Source organism: Haemaphysalis longicornis, unplaced genomic scaffold (genome assembly GCF_048455015.1).
Source record: "Haemaphysalis longicornis isolate Haplotype H1 unplaced genomic scaffold, Haemaphysalis longicornis Haplotype H1 scaffold_11, whole genome shotgun sequence".
Classification (NCBI taxonomy): Eukaryota; Metazoa; Arthropoda; class Arachnida; order Ixodida; family Ixodidae; genus Haemaphysalis; species Haemaphysalis longicornis.
The window spans coordinates 108171567-108192528 of NW_027526214.1; the positions used below are offsets into that span (position 1 = coordinate 108171567).

Genomic DNA, 20962 nt, shown 5'->3' on the forward strand with positions numbered 1-20962 from the left:
TGAAGAGGTTAGCCCCACAAACGGCGGGGCTTGCTACTTCAGATGGGGGTGAACATAGCGAGGTGAAAAAAAAAGAGGGGGAGAAGTGCGCACCAACAATGAATAAGAGGGAGAAGAAAATAAAATCAGTTCGGAACGTAGAAAAAATTACAGCACTAGGCGAAAAATCTGAGGATCCCAAGTTTAAAGAACATCGGTTAGTCCCGTGTCAGACAGAAAAGTTAAGAGAGCCTTTGTCCCTCGCGCCGCGTCAGCGTGATTTTGCCACGGACCAAGAAAGTGACGCAGCTAGTAGCCCCTGAAAATAATATAATGAATTCCTCATGCATAAAATAAAATCAGGGCAGCTTACCAAGAACAAGAGACAATGTTGTCTAGCTCGCAGAAGGCCTCTTTCGCCCCCTTGGACACTCCCCAGCTGCAGGACAATGCCACTGGCTGCCCAATCACCATGCCCAACACCGTGCGGGCAGCCGCCTTGAAGTCGTAGCCACCGATGTGGCTAAAGTACTGGGCCTAACAGGAGAAAGGAAATTAGAAATACACTTGTAAGTTGAATGCATCGAGGCTGAACATATGACGTAAAAGCATACCTTTAACGTGAGCACATGAGAAAGCAAACAATTTGTTGTCGTAGAAAACACAATCAGTTCTGCTGCCTTTTGGTTATGGCACGGCACAGAGCTCTGGCCTTTTCTTTTTAACAGCAGAGCTGTCAAGCTTGTGCTCCTCGGAGGGATGTTAGCAGGGCGCTACAGCACACAGTCCGGCAGCCGAGTTTGCGAGGGAAAGGAGGGAGGAGACGAGGACCGGTGCACGTACAAGGGTCCTCGTGCAAAAGGTTTAGCCTTGCCGAGCACACATGGTATGACGTTAGCAATGACACCAGCATTCCGCGCATAACTTTCGCGAGGCTGTTTGCGACAGCAAAGCCACGCCTTTTCTCGCCTCCAGATCGTTTTCGCGGGTCTGCACCTTGTTTCCAGCAGCAGACTACTTCGATGGCGAGTCCGCCGGGATGAAAAACCCCGGGACATTCGTTTCCCTCTCGGAATGCGCTTTGTCGGGCCGCGCTCATGTTTAAGTTGCTCGTCGCAGTTCCGGGCAAATACTACGGCGTTGTCGAGGTAGACTAAGAAGGTGTGCCATTTTCTGAGGCTTCCCCTCAGCTCCACTGGTCACCGCTGTTTGCAATAGCAAAGCCACGCCACAATTTTGTTCATAATGTTTTTGAAGTCCACATTCTATGAAAAAACTTCTACATGCGCGAAAAGACTGATCAAAGCGGCGCAGATATGAGAAAGTTATTCTATTTTTAGTCTAAAAATACAAGCACATGCAGTACTGGCAATGTCACACTTGAGGCCTCCGGATATGACGACAAAGAGCAGTTGGCCCTACAGTTGGCTCAGCTTGAAAGTGTGTATATGCCATTATTTTGACCAAACGAGCCTAAATGTTGCCTTACTGCTTGTTTTCTTTAAAGTAAGCATAAAAGCTTAACCGTGGGCTCAAAGAATACAAAGATCTATAGAGACAGTAACAGAGAGCCGCACTATGGCTCCGCTTCGAGCACGTGTGCCTTTCCATGGCGTGTTACGATGCACCACTGTTGACATCGCCTGGTGTCAGCGCGCGTCGCCGAAATACACGCGAACTCGTTCATTCGCGCGCCGTATGCTGATGTCTATTCACGGCAGATATTGGCATCGATGGTAGAGGAGGCGTGGTCAGGGAGCGTAGCAAAAGTTGACGGCAGCTTCCAGGTTATCAGTCCGTCTCTATGTCTGGGGACATGTTTTAGCACTGGGAAAGGCTGTTTCATTCACTGAAAAACAGCCACATTATTTTTCTCTAGCAGTGATTGGCTGCCTTGAGACAAATTGAACCAAACTGTTTCTGTTGGCAAGCTATTATCCCTTGGAGACAGATATAATTATGTGTGGCACATTCTGTACTTCGCTACCTTTGCTTGCGTCGGAGAGATTGCGATCGCGTGATGCTTGTCATGAGGTAAATATGGAAGCTCTAGCTAGATTGCTTCTAGTATTAACAAGATGGGGGTTGTCTGCAAGATTGGTGCGTGAGACACAAGCATTCTAACTGCCAGAATTTCTCAAACATGACAAGAAACACACACCTGGCAATATTTGTTGACTATATAGCTCTGTGCTCAATTTTTGCAAGCCTCACAGCTTGTGTATATGGTCGAGAGGTAAAAATCTGAAGTACTGTTTTGCAAGTCAGTGGTTCTAATCCCGCGGATTTTTTTTTTTTTGCTGTGAGCGTTCTATAAGGTTTTTTTTACCAGAATATGCAGCTGTTTCTTTAACCTTTCTTTAAACCCACAAGTGATGTTCACATGAAACCTCAATAGCAAGGCAGCGCTGAACATGGCTTCACACTAAATTAAAGAGAGGTAAAGATGGTACAGAGTTCAGACAAATAGGCATAGCAACACCCATTGACGCAGCGGCAGGCACGTCACTTTGCAGGTCTCGTGTGGCTGCTTGTCCTCTCCTACTTTCCGGCACGGTTCCACCGAACGACAGCGTCAAGAAGCACAGAAAGGAGCTTCCCAGGTCAGGCCACCATGGGCTTAAAACTTCCAGGATGTATTTTTTGCCGCCCTCATTTGTCCCGCCATATGACATCGGGGCCAGTGAGAAAGTGAGCAGCGGATTTCCGGTTTTCGAGAAGAGGGCAGTGCTCTATTTGCATGTATTTTTAAATTCAAAATTAAACTAATTTTTTATTTCTACACAGATCTTGGCAATTTTTTTTGCATCTATCTCTGCACGACACCAAGAACAGATGTAGTGCCCAAAAAGTACCTGAAAGAAATGTGCTCGAGAAATTCACGAGGGACAAACCTACACACAAAAAAAGGAAGCAGACAAAATGAGATTTGACAGACTAGCGATTGAATTTTAATCATAAGTGATAGAAAAATTCCACTTTCCTACAAAATGTCTTATATAGGCAATTGGGGCGTTGCCCTAATAAAAGGTTTAAAGAGCACCCTGCGCAATGAGTTGAGGGAATGATTATGTGCGATCTTGCATCGCACGTACCTTCCATCACAGCGAACATATTTTCATGGTTCTTGTGGGAGGTGATTGCTGGGACCATAGACTTTACCCCAAAATACATTCCGAGTAGTCGAGGGAAAGTGCTACGGGTCCCTTTGATAGGCAAGGGTGTGAGAAAAAGCCCACCAATGCCTACGCAAGTTGCTGTGTAGGGACATTGCTTATGATATACCTCTTTCATGTGGAAAGGTCTGCATTGGGCACACTGGAAGGTGTGTGAACGTGCGATTGCGTGAACATGAACATAAGCTCTCAGTTGAGAACTGCACAAGTGGGCATAACCCCATCCATAGCTCTGCAAGCGCATGCATGACGCTCTTAAAAAGCAAGTGAAAATTGTCCAGGTGCAGTGATACATGAGGAAGGGAGATACAGGAAGCTTACCACATAGGAAAGAACAGATGCGATTGTGTCAGTGACTTTTCAACGGGTCTTCATATGAAAGAGCGTATTTATTAGGCTGTGAACTTTCCTTATCACAATTTTTTTCTGCATGCAAGTGGAGCCACGTAACTTTGGCCTGCAATGATGTGTTCTTACGCTGCCTAAAAGTTTCTTACGCTGCCTAAAAGTTAGTTGCTAGTCATTGCCTGTTTTCACCAGCTACTTTCTGTGATTGTCAATATTTCGCGCCAAGTTCAAGTATCGTTAAGATGCACCAACTCACCAAACACGTCTTCCTAAGCTTGAAAGAAGGGATGAAATAACCTAAAACACAAAGCAATCACACTGTGCTTCATGGCTATGCTAAAGAACCCACCAGTAACTATTAACAGCAGGTATTGTCTAAAGCCTAATAAACTGCATGTCAATTTTCTCGATTTTAAGATGCAGAAATCCCACAAACCTTGTGAGATTAGCAGCAGTGATGCACATATTTCGCCCACTCTCATCCACAGCGTTTGTGGCAGGATCAGTAGTAAGGAGCTCATGCCAGGCACTGCAAAAAAAACAAGACCACACATAATATACGGTACTTTGAAAATGAAAAATGGACAAGCAACCAAAACGAATAGAAAACCGGGCAAGCATTTTGAATGCTTGAGCGAGGTCACAAACTGTTACTAAATTGTAAAAACAATTCTTTCTTAAGATCTTTGCAGCAGCCATAAAAACTTTGGAATTTGTTAGCACCAGGAAAGTAGACTGTAAACAGGTCCTCTGACACAGGGGTTCCCTCTCACAAGTGTTGCAACATAATGAGAGCATGCTTGTCAATCTTCCCACGAAAACCTGCCTTGAGTTGTTCACAACGCCCAGAAAGTTTCCATAGATGCCACCCATCCCTGTCACAAATGAAGGCATCTAGAACTGACAACCTTAGGTTGTCCAGTGCTTCATGTTCAGACGATATACGAAAATGCTATAAATCAGGGGTTGGCAACCCGCAGCCCATGGGGCAGTATTATGTGGCCCCCGGCACAATGGTAGACCCCTTCTCCTCTGTCACTTTCTACCTGAAGGCCGACATGGCAGTTTTGACCTCAACTGGCATGAAAGCTCGTGACATTCGTGCTGGAAATAAACATGATAAGGATTGCTATTCTAGTTTTGTACACTGCTTTCAATTTCCTCCCAAAAATTTATTTGCCTGCAAAGCACCCCTCCCCTTCCAACCAATGTGCCCCCCGGCCCCCTCCGTGTCCATTGCATTAAACCCAGCTCTCCGCCTGAAAAGCTTGCTGACCCCTGCTATTCAGCAAAAGTTGCAAATTTTTAACCTGTCACTGCTTGTTCAATTCGAAGTGAATGAAAATAAGTAAGATCTCTCCTTTGTATGCATCACGCAAGCATACAAACCCATTAAACCCTTCATAATTTCAAAGAAGGGCCCATGAAGACTTGCTAGGGTTGAGGCTAGGCCAACTTGATTCTAAGTTGAAAAAGACGAGACTGCAAAATGGGCGAGATACATCAGACAAAGAAATGAGGAAAAACACAAGGGCTGTTGTTTCTACTTATTTCTGTGTCTTTTGTGTTGCCTGTTTTGGGCATTTCCTTGCTTTTCACCCAAGACAACAGCAGACTTTTTTTTTTAAGACTGGGCTCATGTCTCTCGACAATTGTGTTGAATAGAAAAAAAACACTGGCGCCATCACTGAAGGATCCGTGTTTTCTCAGAAGGATCAGGCAGAGTAGGCCACCTTGGATACGTCATGGGAGCCCTGACATAGGCAGTTTGGGGAGAGGCACACATGGCATCACACTGATGTCGATGTCGAAAGGAAATCCATCCTTAACTTTTTCGAGCATGCACATATTAAAATTAACTTAGAATATGTTCTTCCGAACACTTAAAGGTTAACCTTCCTGAGGGGTATCTCTATTTAAAAAGAAAGCTTTTTATGTAGTCATCTGTGCTTTGAAATTTTGTGCCAGCACTCCTTTAAGGGGCAGATTGAAGTTTTCACTATTCCACACACTATAATGTGGCAAGGGCCCTGTGACACACTGGAAGGCAGCAGCAAAAAAATGGGCAGTCAGCAAACTAGATTCCACACCATTGTTATGAAACCAAATCTTTGAAATCGCTGATCAAACAACCTCGCGGAGCTTATCAATGTTTTAAGTGCAAAATGATATAGTCATGGTGTTCGTTCTTGCTTTAGGTGCTGACTCTGAGTAGAAGCAGGCAACTGAAGCTCACCTGAACCCTCAGGGAGTTCTAAGGGAATGCCAGGCATGATTTACATGATTTGCTGAAAATTCTTTCAACTTTAAAAGCTGCCATGCAGTTGAAGCCCCATCCAAAGAATGGTGCAACATCCTACCATTTGCAAAACAGCTTTCTTTCATTTTATGCTGCTCTCCGTATGCAACTGCATTGCAGCTGTTTGTCCTTCATGTTATCATTAGAAAATATTGTTAATTTTGACATGGAGCTATTCTGGCAAAACGTCAACACAACTGTTTTAATATTCAAATATTTTGGTTGTCCCCACACCATACCTTAATCGAGATTAATACCCTAGTTACATGGCGGAAGTAACTGTAGTTACGTTTAACGGTGGTTACTAAATTTTAACTGCGGTTATCGCAAACTGCGGTTTTGGCTGTTACATGCGAAATTCCAAGTGTGTCGACAGCGGTCACTTGGTTGTGAGCGTAACAAAAATAAAGTAACAAACTTTTAACCTCACGATAAAAACCAAAGGCGAAGCAGTGTAGACAAAAAATATCGTTAAACAGTTGCTTCAGACCCAAACGCGACGCACTCGTGCACGCCGAAAAAGGGGCTTCCCCAGCAGCTCGCGACCGGCTTGTTCTCGGGTCGGTTTGGTGTTGAAAACTTAGGATCGCGGTCGATATTTGACTGGCGCTATCTCTACAACTGCGAATTACAACATAGCACAATTTTTAACCTTTATAATATCCACTTTGTCGCATGTGGAACTTCTCCGCGATCAGATTGATTTCGAAGAGGGGACAAGCTGTTGCTGCCGTGGTCTGGGCTGGCTCGAGCCGCTTTCAGTGCCGTGCGGACAGACGCGCCGGCATGTTTGCAGGAACGGCCGACGTGCGCACAGATTGTTTCCGAGTGCTGAAAACGCTTCACGATTGCCTGCTTTGTCTATTTTTTTTGGCAAACGATCAGCGGAATTTACAAATTTAGGCATTTCTCATAGTTGATCGGGTGGACCCGGAAACGAGCTGCTGCTCACGCGTGGTCGTGCCAACTGCGAGAGCGACGCAAAGAGCACAAGCTCCTCTTGGGGGCAGCTTCGGGGGCTCCCGCTATTTGAGGCCTTCGTCTTCTGCGAACGCCAGGTGATTTTTTTCGCCTAAGCTGATGCGCCGCCACTTGTGTGCAAACTGACTTGTGCGATTTTTGAACACTGCGGCAGCGGCAACTGCGGTTAGCGTAACCGAACTGTGGTGGCCGAGCTCAGTTTGCATTAACCATGGTTAGTGGGGTAACTGTGCCAGTGTAACTAGGGTATAAGTGTCCCAGTCCACTGTGGGAAACTAGCAGGCAAGTTTTACTCATTACATAACCAACTGAAGTGTGTGTTAAAATAGGCCATTTCAATCTCTCATTTGGAAAAACAAAGCCCATGAAATACGTATTTTGAGAACACTTATTGATACAGTTCTGTCATTATTAAGCATCATACTACATTTCCCCACGTATACCTTTATCAAATTAAAGCAGTGCATCTCAGCCGTGCTGCAGTACATTAGCATTTATTCGAATAACCACTAAGATCAAAAAGCCTCATAGCAGCCACTGAGTAAAAATGTTTGTGCGAATGACGGGAAAGGAATGCTTCTATCATGAAAATACAAAACCTGGACCTCGTACTTCAATTATTGCACTTTTTACAGCCTATATACCGTTGGCTTTATTTCAGTTGTCTCAATTACGGCATAGTACCGCATTTCCTCTTTAGTCTTGTGTAATAAAGCGAGGATATTGCAAGAAGCACACGCCGCAAAATTCTGCGCATAGGTGTCCTCACAGTGTTGAACCTCAAAAAAAAAAAAAAAATCACACGCAATAAGAAACAAACAGGCCCAATTTTTTTGCACTACGGCTATGAATGGTCAGTTGCCTAGATTGTAAAACTTTGCTGCCCCAATATTGTTGAGGCCACGGAAATGGCAGGGGACAAACTCACTACGCTCGCACGAGCTTTGCAGCCACAGAAATTGCAGCGTGCAGTCGTAGTTGACAAAGATAGATGCCAAAAAAGGTGCGTATGTGTGTGTAGGGGGGAGGGGGGGTGAGGAGGGGGCATCAGTAGTTGCTCACTAAAGCCACCAGCGGCTGTCTTACAACTAAAGGTAGAAAAACTATTTTCTGCAAAAAAAAAAAATGCGTGAATGCATTTCACTACTCACTGTTTAGCCGTACAGCACTTTCCAAGCTCACTGACGACTTATTTATCAGAGGTTCACAGCACTGTAGAAAACCACGGCTTCTTTCTTAATAACCACGACTGCTCTAAAATTACAGCCAGGCAGCATTCTGAACTTCTCTACCAGAAATACTGCTTCGCGAAGAACAAACTATTTGCCGCAGTGTTTCACTCAGCATCATCTTTACTGCTTTCAAAACAGTGGTTTATTTGTACTGCAGAAACGGCTTCCTCGAATGTTTCTTTTTTTATATTAGCTTTCTAAGGAAGGTTTGCAACCTCCATTCAAAGGTTAGCAGTGTACTGTGTTCGCAATGGGAAAAAAAAAAGTCAGCAATATTCACGTCTTTGCTGCGGTGCTCACAGGATAGCGGCGGCCCATGCACTAGCCCAAAGCTGGGAAGCATGCACGCACCACCGTGTGCAAGCAAAATGCCTACAAACTCCTAGAGCAAAATCTTCTGAGAAATGTCATCACATCTAAAAATACTTTTTTCGTTTCGTGCAAGAAAATGCACTACAATTTCCTACTATCTTAACTGGACCTTTACAAACCGATACCTACGTCGACATCTTAGAAGCTCTTCATTGAGGTCCGTATTGTGATAATTGCTTAACGTTATTTACCTCAGCACTGATTCATTACTTCAGGCACCCCTGTCTCCAGGGACCTGCCAGGAGAAATGCACACATGGCTTTTTCCACATCGGCATAGTGAATGGCAAAAAAGCCGCTGCCTCTTGAGCTAGTGCCGCAGCATTGACAGGAACATTTTCAGCTTGTTCTTTTCCACGGTTATTAACACAGTAAGCTTCTAGCCAACAACAGAGGTTAGAAACTTGCACAGGATACTAAAAAAACTGAGCAAGCCTTGTCTATACAGTACAAGAACTTCTGAACTTGTGCTTGGTTGCTGCAGTGAAGTTTCTGAGGAAGCATAAATAAATGCTGCTTAAAAGACAATAAAGACGAATTTCTGTTGAATTTACATTGGCAATATTTAGTTCTTTGTATGATTATAATTTGTTTCACCCAGCTGCCCCCAAGTAAGGAAGTTTTTAAGCGCAGACTCGATTTCAGAGCAGACATCGTGAACTTGTGCGACAAGCTGCATCTTTCACGGTTTTTGATAATGCTATGAACTTTCTAAAAATAAAGCACCGGTGAGGTTAGATAGTGCCATTACCATCAAACAGTGCTTACTCAATTGCATTCCAGACGATTTGTCTCAGCACCAAGGTTTTGGCAAGTACAATTTTATTCAACGAGTCAGCAACCTACAGCTTAACAGTGCACTAGAGCGCACTCATGGTGAGCGAGAACTAACTGCACGGCGGGTTTGCCCATGCTGTGCACAGGCTGCAAATGCACCGTGTCGCATATTGTCTTATCAGATTCATGGCCTCTGAGTGGTATATTTTGTCATGGCAGTCCTCTTGAATATAACAGCTGTACCCACATTTTTCAGACTTTTTTTTTCCTCCAGCATGCAGGTCGGCATGCCTTGGGTGAAAATGTGCAAAGGCTGCTTGTTTTAGCGTCACTGCACAGTTGTTGAGTACATAAAAAAATAACAAACACAAGATCGTTTTGCATTAAAAACCAAAACTAAGATTTTGGGGGTCTCTGAGTGCTTCCGCAAATAGATTATCACGCCCAATTGAACATATTTGAATGTAGCACCTTTGCAACAATACGCGCTGTCGCACGCTGTTTTTAGAGCCCAGTTATTGATTCCAATCCCATTATCTATCGCTAATTTCTGTTCCCTACAGGTTAGCAGTGTTCATTTTATAGACGAGAAACAAACAAAAATCAACCCTTTTCTAGTGCTACAGCTCAGCTCTGCGGGGACGGTGAGACGCACAGCTAATTCGTAGGGTATAGGAGTCGGGTGCAGCAATTGACTGGAAAAAGTGTGGCACAGAGAAATATAGCTCCACAAACCGCGATTTCGGTGAGAACCACGCACAGCATGGTCCATTTGCAGCCTGTATACAGCATACGCAATCCTCGCATGCAACTAGCTTTCACTCGCCTTTAACCCACTTTCTACTGCACTGTAAACTGTGGGTTGCAAACTGTTGAATATGAACTTACCAATTTCAAATCAGATTAGGTGTCCGAATCAGCCACACGATACGCAGTCCAATGCGGCTGGTGGCATGTGGCTGGGGCCGTGGCTGGGGCCGTGGCTGCTCCCGCTGTCCCCCGGGAAATGCCGGCACAGCTCCACACCAATCCAGGGCAAATGGCGCCACCCTGAGAAGGTTGGAAAACTGTGGTCTATAGTCAGGGCGCCTACCAAACTGATGCATCAAAATTTCCCTAGTTTTTCAAAATTTCAATCAGTGCTTCAGCAAATTGCCATGAGCAACATGAGTTCATTCATCTCTAGGCAGTCTGAAAACGTCACATGATGCTGTCATGATCAAGTATGCTGAACAATCAAAACAATAGAGGAGGTGAACAAATATGCATTTCTTAAATTGAATTTAAATAGTTAAATACAAATACGAATGTTACTGTATTTAGTCGATTATAACACGTTTTCTTTTTGCAACCTGAAGTCAACCCTCGCGTTACAATCTAATACTGCAACTGAAGTTGCCTAAAATTGCAATGATGCACCCAATTGTCATCAATGGCTACAGTTTTGACCATTTCGCAATCTATGTCAGCAAGATGTGTCAGAGTTATTCGGGTCCACTACAAGCTAAGATCGACTTTTTCCGTTTCCTTGCTTTTTTTCTGTGGTGGTTGAGAGCGTGCGCAACTTTTTTCCTTTGTTTTCGCGCCGTACTTTCGTATTAAGGCATAGGTAACTTTCATTGCCCTCAAGTGTTTCAACACCGCTTCAGCTCCCCTTGTTACAGCAACGTGTTGCACTCAGTATGACCCATGCTATTTCAATGGCTCGAGAAATCGGGAATTCGGCAGCTCCCCGAAGAGTAAACATCGACCGTCTGTGGATGGCAGCTACTGCGGGAGCGCCTTTTTACATGCGAACCCTGCCCAAAAAGTTTCCGAGGGCCTTGCTACAGCTGCCACGTCGAATTACAAAAGGGTGTTGCTGATTTCGTCACCAAACAGTGTAACCGCCTTTTGGCCGTCAGTGTTGAGCTGATACAGCTCAAAACAAGTGATATCGCTCGACAGATTGGCTTCCTGCGAAGTTATAAGTGTCAAAGATGGGCGCCTAGCCCAAGTGTTTGAAAAATAAATGTGCTTTTTCATAATTCCACTGGCCTCACGTGAGTACTTTGGCGGCTGTTCTTTTTTTTTTTTTGGCACGACAGAAAGTTACCCCTTGAGTTACTTTAGTGGTTTTAATTTTTCTTTCTGGATGCGATGAAGTCACCCCTCACGCTACAATCGTGGTCACATTACAATTCAGTAAACACGGTACGGGGTTGTCTTTGGCATTATTATTGGAAGGGCAAAATTCAAAATTAGCATACAATATGTTCTCTGTGCTTTTTTTAGACCGATCTTGATCAGAAGAGCAAGGCTATAAGCAACAACGAAATGAAATCTTATTTGTGCCCGATCATGAATGAGAGAAGCTTTTGAGGTATCAAAAAATGATGGACTGTTTCAGGTACCCCTGCTTGGTACACAGGGGGGTTGCGGCCAAATCATTAGGGAGCACTGCCTTGCTGCCTCAATATCTACCTATAGTAGACCATGCAGGAGCACAAGCCAGCATGGGCTACTTTAGGTAAACCTACCCATCCGTACCTGCCGCAGTGGCTAAGTGGCTAAGGCATTGCGCTGCTGAGCACGAGGTTGCGGGTTCGATTCCCGGCTGCTGCGGCCGCTTTTCTGATGGAGGCGAAAAGCAAAAACGCGTGCGTGTACGAGATTTCGGCGCACGTTAAAGATCCCCAGGTGGCCAAAATTAATCCGGAGCCCTCCACTACGGCGCGCCTTATCGCCGGCGTTGCGTCAACGCGTTAAACCTCACAATCAATCAATCACCATCATCATCATTTACCCATTTGTACCATTGATGCATTTTATTTGCCAGGGCTATCAACGTTTGCCCCCTCATCCCACCAAAAGGCTCTGATAAAAATCACGTGATTACGTTACGCCGTCGGATTGACTGACTGCAGGGTTTAACACGCTGAAGCTGCACATGGGCTATGAGGCGTGCAGTAGTGGAGGGCTCAAGATTAATTTTGAGCACCTGGGAAACTTTAACTTATGCTGAATCTCGAGACAAGGGTGTTTTCGCTTTTCGCCTCCATCAGAAAAGCAGCCACCGCGGCCAAGATCAAACCTGCATATATGGGCTCAGCCCCACACCTTAGCCACTGAGCCTAGCTGCGAGTGCATTATGCTGTCAGTGTCTCAAACTTGCGAATACAGTAAATGCTGCTTAGGTACTAACATTACCCTATAGTGCAAAGAACCAAACTTTTGACTGCACTTAATTTACATTGTTTTGGTACAATTTGTTTTTTTCACATCCTTCGCACACTATCTAGCCAAATATATGTTCAATATGATGACCAAGCGGTTGATGCCTCGCCAGAATTACCACCCCATCAACATGTGCGGTCACTTTACTGGCCCGAAAGAACCTAAATTGTCAATTCTTATGATTCGAGAAAGCGAACTCATGATCTTGAGTAGCATGTGGCTATGCCTCATTTAAAAACAGAACCCAGCATGTTAACTTTTGTCTGCACACATTTAGAGGCACGAAAGCCATTTTATATAGATGAAAAAAATATATATTTTTGATTAATGAGCAAGAATAAACAAAATATGGCAAAGAAAGCCCAACGGTTCGTTTTGCTTCGACAAAAATCTATTTGGTTGAAATGATTGATTGATTGTAGGGCTTAACGCGCCGACGCAACGCAGGCGATGAGGCGCACCGTAGTGGAAGGCTCCGGATTAATTTCGACCACCTGAGGATCTTTAACGTGCGCTGAAATCTCATACACACAGGCATTTTTGCTTTTCGCCTCCACCAGAAAAGCGGCCGCCGCGGCCGGGAATCGAACCCGCGACCTCGTGCTCAGCAGCGCAACGCCTTGCCACTGAGCCACCGCGGCAGGTTATTTGGTTGAAATGAATTTGAACTCACACAACTGAGCCTGTGCGCATAAATGTAAGCACTGTGCTTACAGCATTTTGAGCAGTCACAGTATGCAGTCGACATAAAGAAATGAAGCATAAAGATGCCTCACTCCAGGTGCCACCAACAGTGCAGCTCAGTAGCATAGACATGATCTTATTTCAGAGAAAGGGGTGGGTGAGCTTGAATGCAAAAGGGAAAGAAATTCAATTGACAGATCAACTTACAACTCAAGTTCACAAATAACTTCCGGACCTTGCACGCACACTCAGCATAACCTCCCCACTGTTCTTTTTTATTTTGCTTAACCCATCGCAAAACAGCCGGCTGATTAGCTGACCACTGACAAAAAAAAACCATGTAAATTCAGTGCATAGATAGTGCCAAAGGATGTCAGGAGTCTGTATTCACAGAAAAGAACAGTGCCTTCCTGTATCTGCAAGAGATTCAGCTTGACTAGCTCACATTCACTGGAAGCATACAGGCTATGCTGCCAGAAGTGTCTGCTGAGAGCACCATCACTCCACTGGCGCGGCATCCAACATCCAATGCATAATGCTCAGTGACACGGTAATACAGAAGGGTCCATAGGTATAGAGGGGATATTGTGGCCGATATGCATGCGTATATCATATGCTGCTGTCAGTTACCGCTGGTGCAGCTACACAGACCCGAGTTTGGCCCCAGCTCCAGCATTCCAATTACTTCTTGCGGCACTGGGACTGCACCTGCAAGACCTTGTGCTTACTCACATTACTAGCATTATGACATAACAGCTGCCCAGCCTCAAGCAGATGTTGAAGGACTCTTCACCCAGAAAACCTGGTTTGCACAGGCACTACATCATGTGCAAAAGAAATATAAAACAGGAATTCACTTTCTGCACGTATAAAAAGCAACATTCAACATAATTCAACTGTCCTAAACATGCAGAGCATCCTACCGCTGAAAGGGCTACCTACTACTATTATTCCTGTGGTAATGCAAGGATAAACAACTCCCACAAGTTAGGTGGGCATAATAGACCCTATGCGAAATTGCTTGGTGATCTAGCAACACTGATGTAAACGAGACCGTCGGCCATATTGGTACGGGCGCCGATCGGGAAGTCTCGTATTGTTTACTGTGGAAGAGCAGGTGACGGTAACGCGGTATGGCTCAAACTGGACGGCGTTTTCCGGCTCCCGACCGCGGATTGTGGACGAAGGACTTGTCTGCGCTGCCGACTGTGTCCGAAGACTCGTACTACTCGGGGTGCCGTGCCAAAGACCCATCCGAGCGGCAGCGGAGCAGGGCATGCCGCCTAGCCACCGAGGCGCATTGCTCGCCTTCATCGGTGCGGACAAACACGTGCGACTCGCAGTAAGTAAATCCTTCTTTGTTTTTACTTGACGCGAGTTAACCGGTATGAGCATTTGTATGGCACTTTGTTCACCGTTGTTTACCATGCAAATGCGCAGCGGCGACCCTGTTGCAGTAACTCTGAAAGAGGAAAGCGACAATCGCCAGACCATACCGCTAGTGGGTGGATTAGGTATTTTCAAATGCTGTACATCGAATTTACGGGATGATTTTTGGCGAAGATGTTAACGGAAAGGTTGCGGCCGTTTTCCGTGACGGTCGTCCGCCCGCGCGTTTGCCGCAAAGCAATCGTGCTTTGCGGCGAAGTCAACTACAAAAGCGCACATATGCCTTGAATTTTCTTTTTTAAGTGCGAATTGAATTTTCTTTTTTAAGTGCGAATATAGGCGACCCCAAACCATCCACCGCCGGCGGCGTTGGCGTCCGCAGTGCTCCTCTATATTTAGGAAAGAAACAGCATCCGGCGCCAGGTTTCGATCCGAGGACTTTGCGGGCCGCAGCCCGACGCTCTACCGAATAAGCCACGGACGCGACGCTGATATCGGTGTCAGAACGCGCCTTATATCTTTAACGCATTCAAGCTACGTCGTCAGCGGCGTGCGTTGGCGACTCAGCGGCGTTATAGCGGCTTCATAACTGCGTGGTGTACACGTGATACTACAAACCCGATGGAAGAGATGGAAGAGAAGGCGGCGAGGCGGTGGGCTGCGGGGGCCGAGCGCAAGCGCCGCAAGCGGGCCGAAAACCGTGCATTCGCACTTTCACATTCTCCCCCTCGGGGAAATTTTTTTCTTTGTATTTTTTGTGTGTTTTCATTATTTATTGCGCATGCTCTGCGCAAAAATCTGTTTGTGTGTCTGTCTTCTCCTTTTTTGGCGGTGGGGTGGTTGTGTTTGTTTTAAAGCGCATGTTTTTGGTGTGCACGAATAGATAATACAGTAAAACCTCGTTAGCTCGAACTCACTGAACTAGAAGATTTTTTTTAATTCGATGGGTCATCGGTATAGCCCGAATGTTTACCTGTTTATCTCGAAAGATTCTGGAAGTGAGTTCCAGATAATCATATTATTGCTTGCTTAAGTTATGACGAACACGATTATGCGGGTACTGGTATCATTACCCACGCTGAGGTTTTTAAATGTTAAACTTCCTTCTCTTGAAAAATGCATTAACAAAGCATGCAGAGATACTTGCACGCTCGAACTTGACAAACAATTTTGACATCATTGCTGTTTCAGGTGTAGATTATTGCCCTTGCAACAATGTTAATGAAGACAAAATCTGGTCATTTTGAGTCTGTTCCTTGCGGACACTTCTTTCTGCTCTTTACCATAAACTGTAGCGGACTAGTCCTGTTCTTCACTGAGTGTTATTTACTTATACTCTCTCTGTTCTTGCAGGTTGGGCCTCATCCATGTGCTCAGCAGCTGCTTTCGCTCCCAGAAGAAAAGTTGCCGGCCCTAAGTTGTGTGCCTCACCTTTGAGACGGACAGTGGGGCGATTGGGGAGGCAGCGTGCGATTGCCCGGCGGGTTGCAGTGTAGCATGGAGTCACATCCTGGCTGCTGTGCACCTACTCGCCCTCTTGCTAGCCGAAGGTTTTAAGAGGCGCCACCAAAGCTTGCGTGCACTGAGCTGCCACAACAGTGGGGACGTCCGAGACAGCACGGCATCAAGCCAGCGAGTGTCCAAAACATTCACTGGAGAAGCCCGCGATAAAATGGCCCCTCCCTTCCCTCGCCAATGCGTCTGTTCGATGCACGTCGAGTACAGGAAGTGCCGTGCAGGCGCTTGGGAGAAAACGTGGTAGCCTTGGGAATGAGTTTTTTGCCCCAGTTGTGCTGGCCTCCCGCTCCTCCTCCTTCTCCCCCCCCCCCCCCCCCCCCGCCAGTGACAGAAACAAGGACTGCCATGGCACCTGAAGGGTCACCTATGAGCTACCAGCAAGCATTCAGGAGCACGCAGCAGAGGCTGGGCAACGTCGCGTTTACTAGACCGCGACATGCAGGGGTGCGCGAATGCTTCTTTTTGTTCCATTTATATCCACAGTTTGCTATACTGCACGCGCTATAAATCAGCGAAGTAGTTTAATTTACTGGGATTTTCACTGTGGATACAAAAAACGCAAAAGCTCTCAAGCTGATGCGCGGCAGCCTGATGCAACTGTGGCCGTTTTCTTTTTGAATAAAACTTGAAAATTGTCTCAGCTACCTACATCAATGGACACTATCATTACGTCGGAGGCATGCATGCGGCGAGTGACAAACTAGAGGAGTGAGTGTGTATTTTAGTCGCAAAATATTCGACAGTAAATACATCGTTGCTGGAATGACAATGGGCACCAAGTTAACTTGACGTAACAACAAACCTTTCAGCCCGGAAAATCGGGAACCAAGTGCAAAAGCTCGAATTTTCCACCATTAGATCATCATAAAACAGCGTTCGCCACTTCTGCAACGACACACGGCTAAATGCAACGTAAAGAAACCAACAACACACTCCCATACCGTGCGCGCCCGCCACAGAGGAAATTTTCGACGGCGTAGTGCGGCAAGAAAAGTTTGTTTACAGCCCTAGGTAAGATAAAGGCCCGTGTAGGGGCTAAGCGGTACCATTTAAAAATGAAATGAAGCGGGCGCATAGCCACAGGGACGAGTAAAGAAACAGCCTAATTTTGGCAACGTGTGGTACTGTTTTCCCGGTCGAGCGCCGCTGTCAGTCGCGTGAATAGGCGGCGCACGCTCAGGCTTCATTTAGAATACAAAGGCTGGACAAGAGAACTCCAACGCAGCTGTATTTTTCATACGGACAGCGACTACGGAACCCCGCGCTTAGCGAACCAACGACAAATATTCGCTCCAAGCGCACCGCGCCCAGCGTTTCACAAAGGTTGCTCGCGCCGGTACAGTTCGCGTCACAAAGTTCGTTCAAAAGCGTGGAACTTCACGTACCTTTTCTCCATTTGAACCGGTAATTCTGCATTGCGTGCTCTGCGGCACGAAGCAATGCTCCGGCATTGTAGTCCATCACCAAGAGCGGTCAATGCCCGGCGCCTTCTATGTTTCGCTAATTGGTTTCGGTTTCAAACGACCGTACCAAAATGGCGGACCTAGTTACCGGAGTCGACGTGAGATGGCGGTGCGCATTTTGCATAGGGTCTATTCCTGCTGTAAAGGCCCCACATCACTCAAACGCATACTTATAGGTCCAGTTTCTATTTCTGGGTTCCTATATCGGTCACATAAATGCAGTACGTACCTGTTATTGCTTTTCATCTTGCCAGAAAGCCCCCGTCCTGAAGCTCCAGCCACTTTTAAATGAAAAGGTTGCAAAGAAAAGTTACATAAGCACAAACGTCGTTACCTGCCAAAGTTAAAAGCTCACAGTACACTACACATTCCGAGAAGTAAGAACACTAACTCAATGATTGTTTTATTATCAAGACAGTTATGTCAAAAGACCTAACCACAGAATTGATGAAAGGTGCTTAAAACCAATGCTATGTAAGCGTAGATAGCGTTTACAGCAATGTGAAATATACTCCGCCTAGGTGCTCCTGAACTACAAACTGTTTGAAGAAAACAAATAGTTTACAAAGAAAGAGAACGCGAAGAAGGGTCAGGAAAGGTTTTCAGCCAGTAACAAGACGATAAAAAAAATATAAAACACTTTTATTGCCAAGTTAAGATTTTCAAACTATTTCCGGTTTTCATTTTTCTCAAGGGGTTTTACGTCCGATAAGTTAAGCAGTCGCACATTGTATTTTGCTTTCTTCAAAGTGGCACAGCTATCGAAATAAAACATAAGCGCGGTGAAACCGCACGGCCGCATATAGAAATAGACCTAATGCGATAAAAATCGCATACGAAACAAAACACATCGATTCCTCACGATGTTATCAAAAGCACCGGCAATTATTTCAAACTTCCTAAGGCCCTCCGCTGCGCACACCACCTGTCCGTCAGCAACGCTAGACATATCGAGCAGCGCCAGCAAATTGCATTTAGCTTGCATAAACCACAGCGTGAGACTGACGCGGAAACGAGAAATCAAGCCAATAACACGTTTCTGTCACCGAACCTTAACCGCGCTAGAAAAGGTCCAGCAAAAAAGAACTTACCGAACTTCTTTGTCCGGGCACAGGAAAACGCCGCCGTTCTTCGATCGTTTGCCGCTGTATTTCAGCTTATCCTTAACCGCACGTGTTTCCAACGTGGCAAGCAGGCTTTATCCACAAAGGGCGAACACATTTTACGACGGTATATCGCACAAAAAACATGAATAACAACACGGACAACGCGCAACCACGGTCGAACGCGCCGCCAGCACTTGTTGATGGAAATATTACATCGCAAACGACCGCAGCGCCGAAACGGCCAAATACATGAGCAGAGTTACGACTCTATATTTTAATTCAAAGTGATCATACAACGTTGCCAAATTTTTCAATCTTCAAAGAATCATTTAGTCAAAATTGTCATTGCTTTTGGTGTTCAAAAGTATTTCAGTTTAAATAGAATCCTGATCGGCAGCGACTGCAGCGCCGAACACAAGAGCAGAGTTCCCTCTTTGTATTTTCATGCAAAGTGATCACACAACATTGCGAAATTTGTCAATCTTTAAGGAATCATTCATTCCAAATTATTATTGCTTTTTGTGTTCACAAGTATTTCAGTTTTAATAGGCTCCTGACTGCAACTTTCCCGATCGCTGCCTTCTTGCTCCCGGTCTTTTCCGATTGGCTGCCAGTTTTGGCCAGAAGATGTAAGCCAATCAGGCTGTATTTTTGGCGCATGGCAGCGCCCTGAAAAAACCTTGAACGGGGATGATGATGGCGAGTAAAAGTCTTTGAATCGGGGTGACGGCATGTTCCATTTCACCTGTCTTAGCTATTTATTTTACCTCGGACTTGTCTTAGCTGCCGCTATCTCTGGCTCTGATTCCCTGCGCCGTACGCGGTCTCGTGGACTTGTCTCGGTCATAACCAGACAAATAAAAATTCACGTGTGCCTTACAGTGCTTTTCAGCTCGGACAAAATTTGGCGTTCGGCCTGCTTCAGAGCAGGCTTGCACGGGAGTCCTGAATCATTCGGCTGGCGCATTTGCAGATCGTGATGTTGCATCAATCATTTGAAGGTGTGATCTGAGACTTCAGGGTGCGTAATCATTACCGAGGGAAATCTTTGTCGCAGGTGTCGCTCGCCTTACGCTTTTTCAACCACTTGGTTGGTAAATCTATAACTTCTCGTAAAAGGTACAGCGTTTATGTGAGTGTTTACTGTACTCGACAGGATTCACTAGCATTTCTTTTTTTGTAGGGTGTTTTCTTCGTAACTTCTGCGAGGAAAACTGGGAGGGAGGAATACCTTCATGATACGGAGAAGTCAGCCTGGAAACAAGATGGCTTGATGAATGAAAATGACAAGGAATGAATACACCAGCACAGAAAAACGCACACATACACTATCAGTACTCTAGAAACGCAAATCTGAAAGACGCACAAACGCGCACACAGTGCAAACGTTCACAGAATTTTCTCAAAGCGCGGTCACAAAGAAAGGCAAGGCCTTCGCAGCCCTTGTCGCAGACGCAGTCGAGTGCTGTGAGCCTATGCTAACGCTGAGTTTCAGCACACAGTGCAGATTCAATGTCCTAACGAACACTACAAGAGTGGCATGCAGGTAGTCGTTGGCGAAAGCGATGTTGAGGCTTCCTCACGTTTCCGTAGGTCATGCTGAAGTAACTGGAACTGGTCCATGCAGCATTCGAGGAGCCCAGGCGGGGTCATTTCTGTAGTGGTCGGTTGGCAGTTGTAGCTGCAGCGGCGGCTAGCTGTGGCTTTTTGTGTGTGCGTGACAGCTTACTCACCCCGTAATTGCGCATATTAGGTAATAGACCCCCAAACGAACGAGTTCCTCTAAACAATTACCTTTGGTTAAAGCTAGTTTTGTATAAACAAAGTTATATGCTGTCAATCAAAAGTATTAGAAATCAAAGATAAAGAGCTAGCTCTTCTGAAAGGTTGAAACTGCATTGCTGACGCCGTCATACAACTATACTTATGATGGAGGCCAAAAACGAAAACGCCCGTGTGTTCGAGATTTCGGCGCACGTTGAAGAACCCCAGGTGACCGAAATTAATCCGGAGCCCTCCACTACAGCGCGCCTCGTCGCTTGCGTATCTATAGCGTCAGCGCGTTAAGCCACATAATAATAAATCAACCAATCACAGAAATTTACGCACCGGTTTATTTTTTTTTTCAGGACTATAACAAAATACGCTTAAATTATGTACCGTTCTTACCGGTCACGTCTAAGGGGTTGTAAAGATAAGATTGGGACCACTTCGCCTTCCACAGAAACAATGAGGGAACTAAAATTTAGGATGTCTACGTGGTCTAATTAATGAACCGTTGCCTTCATATTTAGACTGCTATCATGGCTTCGGCTGGTGAAATCCTCGTTTTCTTGACGCGTGAAAAAAAAAAAAAAAAACGTTATCTCAAACCTTAATTTCGGCATTTTTAGTGGGAGGTCTTATCGGTACATAGATCTGCT

General features: G+C 45.5%; 2 long non-coding RNA genes across 2 annotated transcripts; one reads left to right on the forward strand and one right to left on the reverse strand.

Annotated features, from left to right (window-relative positions):
* Positions 1 to 358: 358 nt before the first annotated feature.
* Positions 359 to 20702, reverse strand: LOC144160880 (uncharacterized). Its single transcript, XR_013320419.1, has 5 exons — positions 18525 to 20702; positions 17663 to 17714; positions 10052 to 10213; positions 3940 to 4032; positions 359 to 516 (listed from the first exon to the last, which is right to left on the reverse strand). It is a non-coding gene; the product is annotated as an uncharacterized LOC144160880 (long non-coding RNA).
* Positions 14069 to 15869, forward strand: LOC144160947 (uncharacterized). The gene is made up of 2 exons (XR_013320453.1): positions 14069 to 14405; positions 15806 to 15869. It is a non-coding gene; the product is annotated as an uncharacterized LOC144160947 (long non-coding RNA).
* Positions 20703 to 20962: the final 260 nt, after the last annotated feature.